Source organism: Arachis stenosperma, chromosome 10 (assembly GCF_014773155.1).
Source record: "Arachis stenosperma cultivar V10309 chromosome 10, arast.V10309.gnm1.PFL2, whole genome shotgun sequence".
NCBI lineage: Eukaryota > Viridiplantae > Streptophyta > Magnoliopsida > Fabales > Fabaceae > Arachis > Arachis stenosperma.
The window spans coordinates 47301398-47312708 of NC_080386.1; positions in this window are offsets into that span (position 1 = coordinate 47301398).

Here is an 11311-nt window from a genome sequence, read left to right on the forward strand (position 1 = left end):
TACCTAATCTAAGCAACAAGATGAACCGTCAGTTGTCCAAACTCAACAATCCCCGGCAACGGCGCCAAAAACTTGGTAAACGAAATTGTGATCTCTACTTTTCACAACTCAAACAGTCCCCGATAATGACTCCAAAAACTTGGTGCTCAATACCATGGTCTAAACATAATTTCACAACTTCGCACAACTAACCAGCAAGTGCACTGGGTCGTCCAAGTAATAAACCTTACGCGAGTAAGGGTCGATCCCACGGAGATTGTTGGTATGAAGCAAGCTATGGTCACCTTGTAAATCTTAGTCAGGCAGATTCAAATGGTTATGAATGATATATGAATAAAGCATAAAGATAGAGATACTTATGTAATTCATTGGAGAGAATTTCAGATAAGCGAATGGAGATGCTTTGTCCCTTCCGCCTCTCTGCTTTCCTACTGTCTTCATCCAATCCTTCTTACTCCTTTCCATGGCAAGCTGTATGTTGGGCATCACCGTTGTTAGTGGCTACAGTCATGTCCTCTCAGTGAAAATGTTCAACGCACCCTATCACGGCACGGCTAATCATCTGTTGGTTCTCAATCAGGTTGGAATAGAATCCATTGATTCTTTTGCGTCTGTCACTAACGCCTAGCCTTCAGGAGTTTGAAGCTCGTCACAGTCATTCAATCACTGAATCCTACTCAGAATACCACAGACAAGGTTTAGACCTTCCGGATTCTCTTGAATGCCGCCATCAATTCTAGCTTATACCACGAAGATTCCGATTAAGGAATCTAAGAGATAAACATTCAGGCCTTGTTTGCTTGTAGAACGGGAGTGGTTGTCAGGCACGCGTTCATAAGTGAGAATGATGATGAGTGTCACATAATCATCACATTCATCATGTTCTTGGGTACGAATGAATATCTTAGCACAAGAACAAGCTGAATTGAATAGAAGAACAATAGTAATTGCATTAATACTCGAGGTACAGCAGAGCTCCACACCTTAATCTATGGTGTGTAGAAACTCCACCGTTGAAAATACATAAGAACAAGGTCTAGGCATGGCCGTGAGGCCAGCCCCCAAAACATGATCAAAAGACTCCAGATGATCAAGGATCCAAAGATTCAATGATCTAAAGATGAAAATACAATAGTAAAAGGTGTAGAGAACTAGTAGCCTAGGGTTTACAGAAATGAGTAAATGACATAAAAATCCACTTCCGGGCCCACTTGGTGTGTGCTTGGGCTGAGCATTGAAGCATTTTCGTGTACAGACTTTTCTTGGAGTTAAACGCCAGCTTTTGTGCCAGTTTGGGCGTTTAACTCCCATTCTTGTGCCAGTTCCGGCGTTTAACGCCGGGCAGTTTTGAGCTGATTTGGAACGCCGGTTTGGGCCATCAAATCTTGGGCAAAGTATGGACTATTATACATTGCTGGAAAGCCCAGGATGTCTACTTTTCAACGCCGTTAAGAGCGTGCCAATTGGGTTTCTGTAGCTCCAGAAAATCCACTTCGAGTGCAGGGAGGTCAGAATCCAACAGCATCTGCAGTCCTTTTCAGTCTCTGAATTAGATTTTTGCTCAAGTCCCTCAATTTCAGCCAGAAAATACCTGAAATCACAGAAAAACACACAAACTCATAGTAAAGTCCAGAAAAGTGAATTTTAACTAAAAACTAATAAAAATATAATAAAAACTAACTAAAACATACTAAAAACATACTAAAAACAATGCCAAAAAGCGTATAAATTATCCGCTCATCAATGAGCTCAGCGTCCTCCTTACTTGCTAATTAGCATTCGAGTTTCCAACATTAGCCTCCATGGCTTCCTTCTCAAAAGTATCCCTGAAGTTTTCACCGGCTCTGTAAGCTTTAGCTTGTTACAAACGTCGCCTTAAGGTACTCTCAGCTTCAAGATCAAAATCAAGAAGGGGTTCTTTATCCTTGTTCTTGCTAAAAAACAAACAGAAAACAAGGAAAAAGGGGAATCACTACGTCAGAGTGTAGAGAATTCTCAGTGAGGTATCCTGTGTAAAATGAAGTAAAATAAAACAAAGCAAGCAGTTAACTAAAATGTCAAAAACCCTAAGAAAAAGTGAACCAAAATTTTTGAAAACTAAAAAGATCAAGATACTCAAAAATTTCGAAAATAAAGGGAAAAACACTAGAGGGACACCAAACTTAAAATTAGAAATTAAAGGAAAATAAACAAACTGAATTCAAAGATTAAGGGAAAAAATAAACAAAACTAAGAAAAATAGCTAATCTAAGTAACCAGACAACTAGTAGTTGTCAATCACAAACAATCCCCGACAACGGCACCAAAAACTTGGTGCAGACTTTGAGAATATCCACAAATTTACCAGCAAGTGCACTAGGTCATCCAAATTATACCTCAGGTGAGTGAGGGTCAATCCCATGAGGATTGTTGACCTGAGCAACAATAGTTAACTGATTGGCTTAGTTAAGCAAGCAGAAAAGGTTGTTTGTGGGGTTGAAAGTGGATATAAATAGTAAACAAGGGAGAAAAAAGGCAAATAAAAGGTTTGGTGTGAAATCAATGAGAGAAAATAGTTAAGGTATCGAAGATGTTTACTTTTTTGGATTAATGTTTCTTACCAACTATTTTAATCATGCAAGATTCATTTCATGGCAAACTGTAATTGACTAAACCCTAATCTCTTAGTGATTTACTATCCTCTAACCTTCATCAACCTCCAATCTCTTGGTCACTTGATTCCGATTAGAGGGTTAAGTTCAAATCTATTTTATGGCCACAGAAACCCTAATTAATCAAAGCTAAACGGATTATATGTCGCGTATTCATATTAGTTCAAGTAATTAGCAATTTAGGAGGAATTTATTTTCAAGATGTGTTCAGGTGAGAGACCTCCCCCAAAGGTCACAAGAATGCATCTAGAATAAGGGTCATACTCTCGTTCCACCTAGATTCATACAATTAAGAATGAAAGTAATCCTTAAAATTGAATCAATACATTAGTTAAAATAGAAAAGCAATAGTCTTAATCCATAGAAATAAGCAGAGCTCCTAACCTCAACCAAGGAGGTTTAGTAGCTCATGACTTATAGAGAAAACAAGGGTTTCTGAAAAGTATGCAAAAAGTTAAAAGGTCTAAATCCTTTTAAAGGGAGAATTTTTTTCCTTTTATATCTAACCTAACTTGATTTGAAAATAAAATAAAATAAAATAATAAATCCTACAACTAAAAGATATTGTCTCTAATTAAAAGTTACAAAAAGAAAATACAATATAACTAATAAAAGCTAAATCCAACAAGAGATGCTCCAACGTGTGGGCTTGGCTTTGGACTGCTTGGCACTTAATGCCAGATGGGTGTTTAGCACCCGTAAGGGGGCAGAGTTGTTTCTGTTTGTGAAGCTTGCTAGCGCCTAAAAGGGGACAGCTCGAACTTTCTCCTTTTTGCTCAAAACACTGCCAAATTGCTCCGAATTCTACCTAAAATCATAAAAAAAAACTAAAACAACTCAAACTAGCATCCAAAGAGGATTTTTGCACTAAAATCAAATAAAACTTAATAAATTCTAACTAAAAATAACTAGAAAATGAAGGGAAAAAGGGTAAAGATGCTCACACATCAGTATGGTAGATGTGGGTTATGATCATATGGAGGTGTTTGGTGGTATGTGCCTTGTGAGTAAGCTTGAGAAAAACGTTGAGGAGTGGGTTCATAGGCATATAGTGGTTGTGGTTGATAACCATAAGGAAGTCCACCATATCCATTGGATTGGTATGCACCATGGGATGGATTATGCTCATAGTATCACTACAAGAAAAATACCCATTTAGGTACACTTGAAAAGTGTAGCAAAAAGTGAAAAAAAAATGATGCCTTAGGCTACGGCTACACTTTTTGGGCTACGGCTACGCTTTTTGGAGTGATTCCTATTCGGCCGTTGCCTATTCTCAAAGGCTACGCTTTTCTGCACCAAGGGCTACGCTTTTGGCTTTTGAGAATAGGCTACGCTTTTCAAGTGATGCTGTCTAGGACCAAAGGCTACGCTTTTCAGCTTTCATTTTTCTAGAATAGGCTACGCTTTTCAACACTACTGCATCACTTATAAAGCGTAGCCACATTGTATACCATAGCTACTTTTTATAAGCGTAGCCTTAGGTCCCCTTTTTTTTGTATACTATAACTACTCTATATAAGGGTAGCCTTAGATCCCTCATTGTTTTTTTTTAATTTTCTATATATATAATTCTAATAATTTTTTGTACAACATAATATTTAATAATATGATTATATATATAATTATGTATTTTTAATTAAATAAATTAAATATTATAAAATAAAAATAAATACACAATTATATTAAACTAAAAAATATTCTAGCAAAAGACAGCAAATACATTCTAAAGATTCACAAGCACTGTAATGTTACAATATATTAGTACATAAATCAATGGATCCAACTATCCAATTGAACAATCATTCAACAATAGAGTAAAAAAAATGAAACATGTCTAAACTACTACTTTCCATGTATCAATGAATATAAAGAGGATTACAAATTATTGTTGTATTTTGATATTCTGGATTCGCACAATGCTTGCTCCTCTATTTCAGGATATCTCATAATCTTTCTTGGCGGTACTTTTATTTGATGCTGCTGCAGCCATCTGTCAAAAAAATCACTAGTTGAGTTCTACAACAACAATATCAAAAAAGTTAGTTTAGTTCATACCTCTTCAGATCGCGCTATCATGCTAGGAGCGGACTAACAGCTAAATAAGCATAAGCCATTAACTCCAATGGCCAACCAGTAATCTGTATTGGAAAATATTGAGATCTGACCAAAAATAGAACAAAATAAGTTGGTAACAATTAAAGTTAAAAGTATTCATCGGAATAATATCTTAAAGACATATCAGATAATATAAAGTCATCAAGAGAGAGTAAGAAACGAAAGGTTATGGGATTATGGCCATTATGAAAACAGAAGCTATATCAGTAAATAAATAAAATTCTACTCCGATGATGCCATACTGGTGAAAAATATCATGATCAAATAAAGCTTTAATCAATTAATAGCTTATCATTTTGTTTGGAACTTGTTTGCTTTGTGCTAACTTTATCCTAGATAACAAATTCCAATCTTTCAATCTATGTTTACCTGCTCACCTGGTTGATACGGCCGATCTGTAGTAAAGACAATTCCCTTTGATAAATTATCATAATCCAAAAATTTATCCACCTAAACCAGTGAAAAGAAACTGGAGTTAGAAAATTTCATGGGCAAAATCATAATAAGGAAATTTTTTTGGAATAGACCGTACATACTCCTAATATTATAAACCGTACCCTCAAAACAGTTAAACAGAGCAGGTAGAACAACCCTCAATACTAAACCAGCAAGCAACCCCATTTATTAGGATGACCAACCAAAAGACAGATCCAAGCCAACACTTGTGCATTTTAAGTAATTCAGAAAAAAGGGAAAAAAGCCACACACACACACACACACACACACATATCCTTCAGAAAATCAGAACCCAGATTTCATAACCATAATAAAAAAAATATATGAGAATTATATGGGAGCATAACAGCAATAAAAAAATGTCTATGTATAGATTCTGTTAGGAGGAAGAGGTCATTTGTATGACCAAAAGAAGAAAAAAAATGCTTGCAACTGTGTTTCCATTTCTGTTGTTATTGAACATAGATCAAATTTGATATCTGCCTTTTGCATGTACAAAGCAAATGCTTGCAAGTTATGGATATCTGTCATTATGATATGCTGAACTCTAGGATATTGAACCTATTATATACAAAAGAAATCATAATTGAAAAGTTCACTCCCTCTCAATTACAAACACAACATTTTGCAATCTTGATGTTAATATTCTCATCCCAACTATAAGCAGCGTATTGTAACACTGTCATAGCAGAATTATTTACCAATTCAGATCATTTTCTGAAATCAATTCCACTAAATACTCCACAAAACCAGTAGATACAAGGAATATAGGATAACTTGATGTAACATTTGTACCTCAGAAGATGAAGAATCGAAGACCCAACCTCCTTCATCAGTATCTAGAGATGCCAGATTACCTTCTTTATTCAGAACAAGCAAACCATGTCCTATTAAACAATAAAGGGGTCAACTTATGATAAGAACAAATAACAAAAGTTCTTTTAATTTTTGGACAGAAATTGCAATAAATTGAAATAGCAAAAAAATTGTTGTAAGCATAAGAACATCAGTAGAAATGGAAATTAAGAAGAGAAGACGAAAAAAATGAATGAAAGTCATCACAAAGGCAATGCAAAATGAATAACAAAATATAATGTAAAATATATATCAGTATAACCCCATTGTAATTTGCAAATATAATAATGAGGGGATTCCTTGTCCACAAGCTTTGTGACTGATTTTCGTTATTACACTATGAAAGTACTATCACTAAGGGGAAAGAAGAATGTAAAGGACTTCAAAAGCCCCAAATATTCCCCAAAGACAATGCAAAATGCCTTCGTGATTGAATACCTGCCCACCAAGGAGAATTAAGGAGCTTCAGTGAAAGCAAAAAAAACAAGTCTGAAGGTATAAATATGGAAGAAATAATTGCTTTCCTAAGTAAACATTGTGCTACTTGGTAATCATAAAGGCCTCAACTCAAAATTTGAAGTAGCATGTACTATACCCTGCATCAGGCCTTTTAACTTTGCAAAATTGTCTACATTCTCCTGCAAAGGCATCAAAGTACTAGTGCGAATAATAATATGCATCCAAGTTACATTATCAAATTAAATCAATAATTGAAAAGTAGGATGATGCGTATCAAATATTTTTTAAAGCAGCCCAGACATCTTCTACCATAACGCTTTGTTTAATTCATCAAAAATAAATTCTGGAACGAAGAGTTTGACAATTTGCAGAAAGCAAGATAGAGACATTGAAATACCTGTAACATTGTTTCTCCAAAGAGACTCCAATTTTTCTCTATCTGATTATGGCAGAATGATTAACAGAAGAAGAAATTTTCAAATTAGCACACGCATCACACTGCATTGTTGTGATACTCTCTAAATAGAAATTGTCATAGAATAGAATAAAGAGAAGAATTCTATATATCTCATACCTCATGATCACTATCACAATCATACTCACCTTCAAACTGAAACGTGAGAGCGAGTTAGAGAATGAGAAAGAACAGGTTAAAACTTAAAATATTGTAAATTGGTGGACGAAATTGTGATCTATTGTCTTTGTACTTGTATGAAATTTAATAATTGGCTCTATTTGAATTCACAACTCCGTTCAACTAACCAGCAAGTGTACTGGGTCGTCCAAGTAATAAACCTTACGTGAGTAAGGGTCGATCCCACAGAGATTGTTGGTATGAAGCAAGCTATGGTCACCTTGTAAATCTCAGTTAGGCAGATTAAATTGGTTATGGTTTCAAAAATTAAAAATAAAAAGAAAATAAAAAGGGATAGAAATACTTATGTAAATCAATAGTGGGAATTTCATATAGGTGTATGGAGATGCTGTGTTCCTCTTGAAACTCTACTTCACTACTCACTCTTCCTTCAATCCTTCTTACTCCTTTCCATGGCAAGCTGTATGTAGGGCATCACTATCATCAATGGCTACTTTTAATCCTCTCGGGAAAATGGTCCTATGCGCTGTCACTGCACGGCTAATCGTCTGGAGGCATCACCCTTGGTTGATAGCTACATCCCATCCTCTCAGTGAAAATGGTCCAAATGCTCTGTCACAGCACGGCTAATCATCTGTCGGTTCTCAATCAGGTTGGAATAGAATCCATTGATTCTTTTGCGTTTGTCACTAATGCCCAGCCTTCAGGAGTTTGAAGCTCGTCACAGTCATTCAATACCGGAATCCTACTCGGAATACCACAGACAAGGTTAGACTTTCCGGATTCCCAGGATCCTACTCGGAATACCACAGACAAGGTTAGACTTTCCGAATCCCCATGAATGCCGCCATCTATCTAGCTTATACCACGAAGATTCTGTTGGGGAATCTAAGAGATATGCGCCCGGCCTAAAGTAGAACGGAAGTGGTTGTCAATCACGCGCGTTCATAGTTGAGAATGATGATGAGTGTCACGGATCATCACATTCATCAAAGTGTTGTGTAACGTATATCTTGGAATAAGAATAAGAGAGAATTGAATGAAAAGTAATAGTAATTGTATTGAAACTTGAGGTACAGCAGAGCTCCACACCCTTAATCTATGGTGTGCAGAAACTCCACTGTTGAAAATACATAAGTGAAAGGTTCAGGCATGGCCGAATGGCCAGCCCCCTGAGTGATCAAGAGACTGAATAATCAAAGGCTAAACAGTCAAGAGATTAAACTGTCAAAAGATGTCTAATACAATAGTTAAATGTTCTATTTATAATAAACTAGCTCCTAGGGTTTACATGAGTAAGTAATTGATGCATAAATCCACTTCTGGGGCCCACTTGGTGTATGCTTGGGCTGAGCTTGATCAATTCACGAGCTGAGGCTTCTCTTGGAGTTGAACTCCGAGTTATGACGTGTTTTGGGCGTTCAACTCCGGATCATGACGTTTTTCTGGCGTTTAACTCCAGACAGCAGAATGTACTTGGCGTTCAACGCCAAGTTATGTCGTCAATTTCAGAATAAAGTATGGACTATTATATATTGCTGGAAAGCTCTGGATGTCTACTTTCTAACGCCGTTGAGAGCGCGCCATTTGGAGTTCTGTAGCTCCAGAAAATCCATTTCGAGTGCAGGGAGGTCAGATTCCAACAACATCAGCAGTCCTTTTGTCAGCCTTTTTCAGAGTTTTGCTCAAGCCCCTCAATTTCAGCTAGAAATTACCTGAAATCACAGAAAAACACACAAACTCATAGTAAAGTCCAGAAATGTGAATTTAACATAAAAACTAATGAAAACATCCCTAAAAGTAGCTTGAACTTACTAAAAACTACCTAAAAACAATGCCAAAAAGCGTATAAATTATCCGCTCATCACAACACCAAACTTAAATTGTTGCTTGTCCCCAAGCGACTGAAAATCAAATAGGATAAAAAGAAGAGAATATACTATAGATTCCAAAATATCAATGAATATTAATTCTAATTAGATGAGCGGGACTTGTAGCTTTTTGCTTCTGAACAGTTTTGGCATCTCACTTTTTCCTTTGTAGTTTAGAGTGATTGGCGTCTCTTAGGAACTTAGAATTTTGGATAGTGTTATTGACTTTCCTAGTTAAGCATGTTGATTCTTGAACAAAGCTACTTATGAGTCTTGGCCGTGGCCCCAAGCACTTTGTTTTCCAGTATTACCACCGGATACATAAATGCCACAGACACATAACTGGGTGAACCTTTTCAGATTGTGACTCAGCTTTGCTAGAGTCCCCAGTTAGTGGTGTCCAGAGGTCTTAAGCACACTCTTTTTGCTTTGGATTACGACTTTAACCACTCAGTCTCAAGCTTTTCACTTGGACCTTCATGACACAAGCACATGGTTAGGGACAGCTTGATTTAGCCGCTTAGGCCTGGATTTAATTTCCTTGGGCCCTCCTATCCATTGATGCTCAAAGCCTTGGATCCTTTTTACCCTTGCCTTTTGGTTTTAAGGGCTATTGGCTTTTTCTGCTTGCTTTTTCTTTTTTTTTTCTATTTTTTTCGCCACTTTTTTTTCGCAAGCTTTTGCTATTTACTGCTTTTTCTTGCTTCAAGAATCAATTTCATGATTTTTCAGATCATCAATAACATTTCTCTTTGTTCATCATTCTTTCAAGAGCCAACAGTTTTAACATTCATAAACAACAAGATCAAAAGACATATGCACTGTTCAAGCATTCATTCAGAAAACAAAAGTATTGCCACCACATCAATATAATTAAATTAAATTCAAGGATAAATTCGAAATTCATGTACTTCTTGTTCTTTTGAATTAAAATATTTTTTCATTTAAGAGAGGTGAAGGATTAATGGATTTTATTCATAGCTTTAAGGCATGGTTACATACTAATGATCATGAAGTAAAGACACAAAACATAGATAAACACAACATTAAAAACCGAAAACAGAAAGAAATAAAGAACAAGGAATGAATCCACCTTTAGTGGAGTCTTCTTCTTGAAGGACCAATGATGTTCTTAAGATCTTCTATGCCCCTTCCTTGCCTTTGCTGCTCCTCCCTCATTGCTCTTTGATCTTCTCTTATTTCATGGAGAATGATGGAGTGCTCATGATGTTCCACCCTTAATTGTTCCACATTGTGGCTCAAATCTTCTAAGGAAGTGTTGAGTTGTTCCCAATAGTTGTTGGAAGGAAAGTGTATCCCTTGAGGCATCTCAGGGATTTCTTGATGATGAGCTTCCTCATGCATCTCTTGAGAACCGTGAAGGGTCTCTCTTGCTTGCTCCATCCTCTTCTTGGTGATGGGCTTGTCCTCTTCAATGGAGATGTCTCCTTCTATGATAACTCCAGCTGCGTAACATAGATGGCAAATAAGGTGAGGAAAAGCTAGCCATGCCATGGGTGAGGGCTTGTCGGCTATTTTGTAGATTTCATTGGAGATGACCTCATGAACTTCTACTTCCTCTCCAATCATGATGCCATGAATCATGATGGCCCGATCCACAGTAACTTCATATCGGTTGCTAGTGGGAATGATGGAGCGTTGAATGAACTCCAACCATCCTCTAGCCGCAGGCTTGAGGTCCAGTCTTCTTAGTTGGACTGGCTTGCCTTTGGAGTCTCTCTTTCATTGAGCTCCTTCCACACAAATGTCCATAAGGACTTGGTCCAACCTTTGATCAAAGTTGACCCTTCTAGTGTAGGGGCGTTCATCTCCTTGCATCATGGGCAAGTGGAATGCCAACCTCACATTTTCCGGACTAAAATCCAAGTATTTCCCCCGAACCATTGTGAGATAATTCTTTGGACTCGGGTTCATACCTTGATCATGGTTCCTAGTGATCCATGAATTGGCATGCTTGAACCATTAAGATTCCGACTTGTTGCATGGGGTTGGTTAAGACTTCCCAACCTCTTCTTCGGATTTCATGTCGGATCTTCGGATACTCATTTTTCTTGAGCTTGAAAGGGACCTCAGGGATCACCTTCTTCTTTGCCACAACATCATAGAAGTGGTCTTGATGGCTCTTGGAGATGAATCTTTCCATCTCCCATGACTCGGAGGTGGAAGCTTTTGTCTTCCCTTTTCCTTTTCTAGAGGATATTGGTGGACGAAATTGTGATCACTGTTCTTTGATTTGATTCATTGTAATTGGATTTATTCAATAATTGTCCTTATTTGAAGTCACA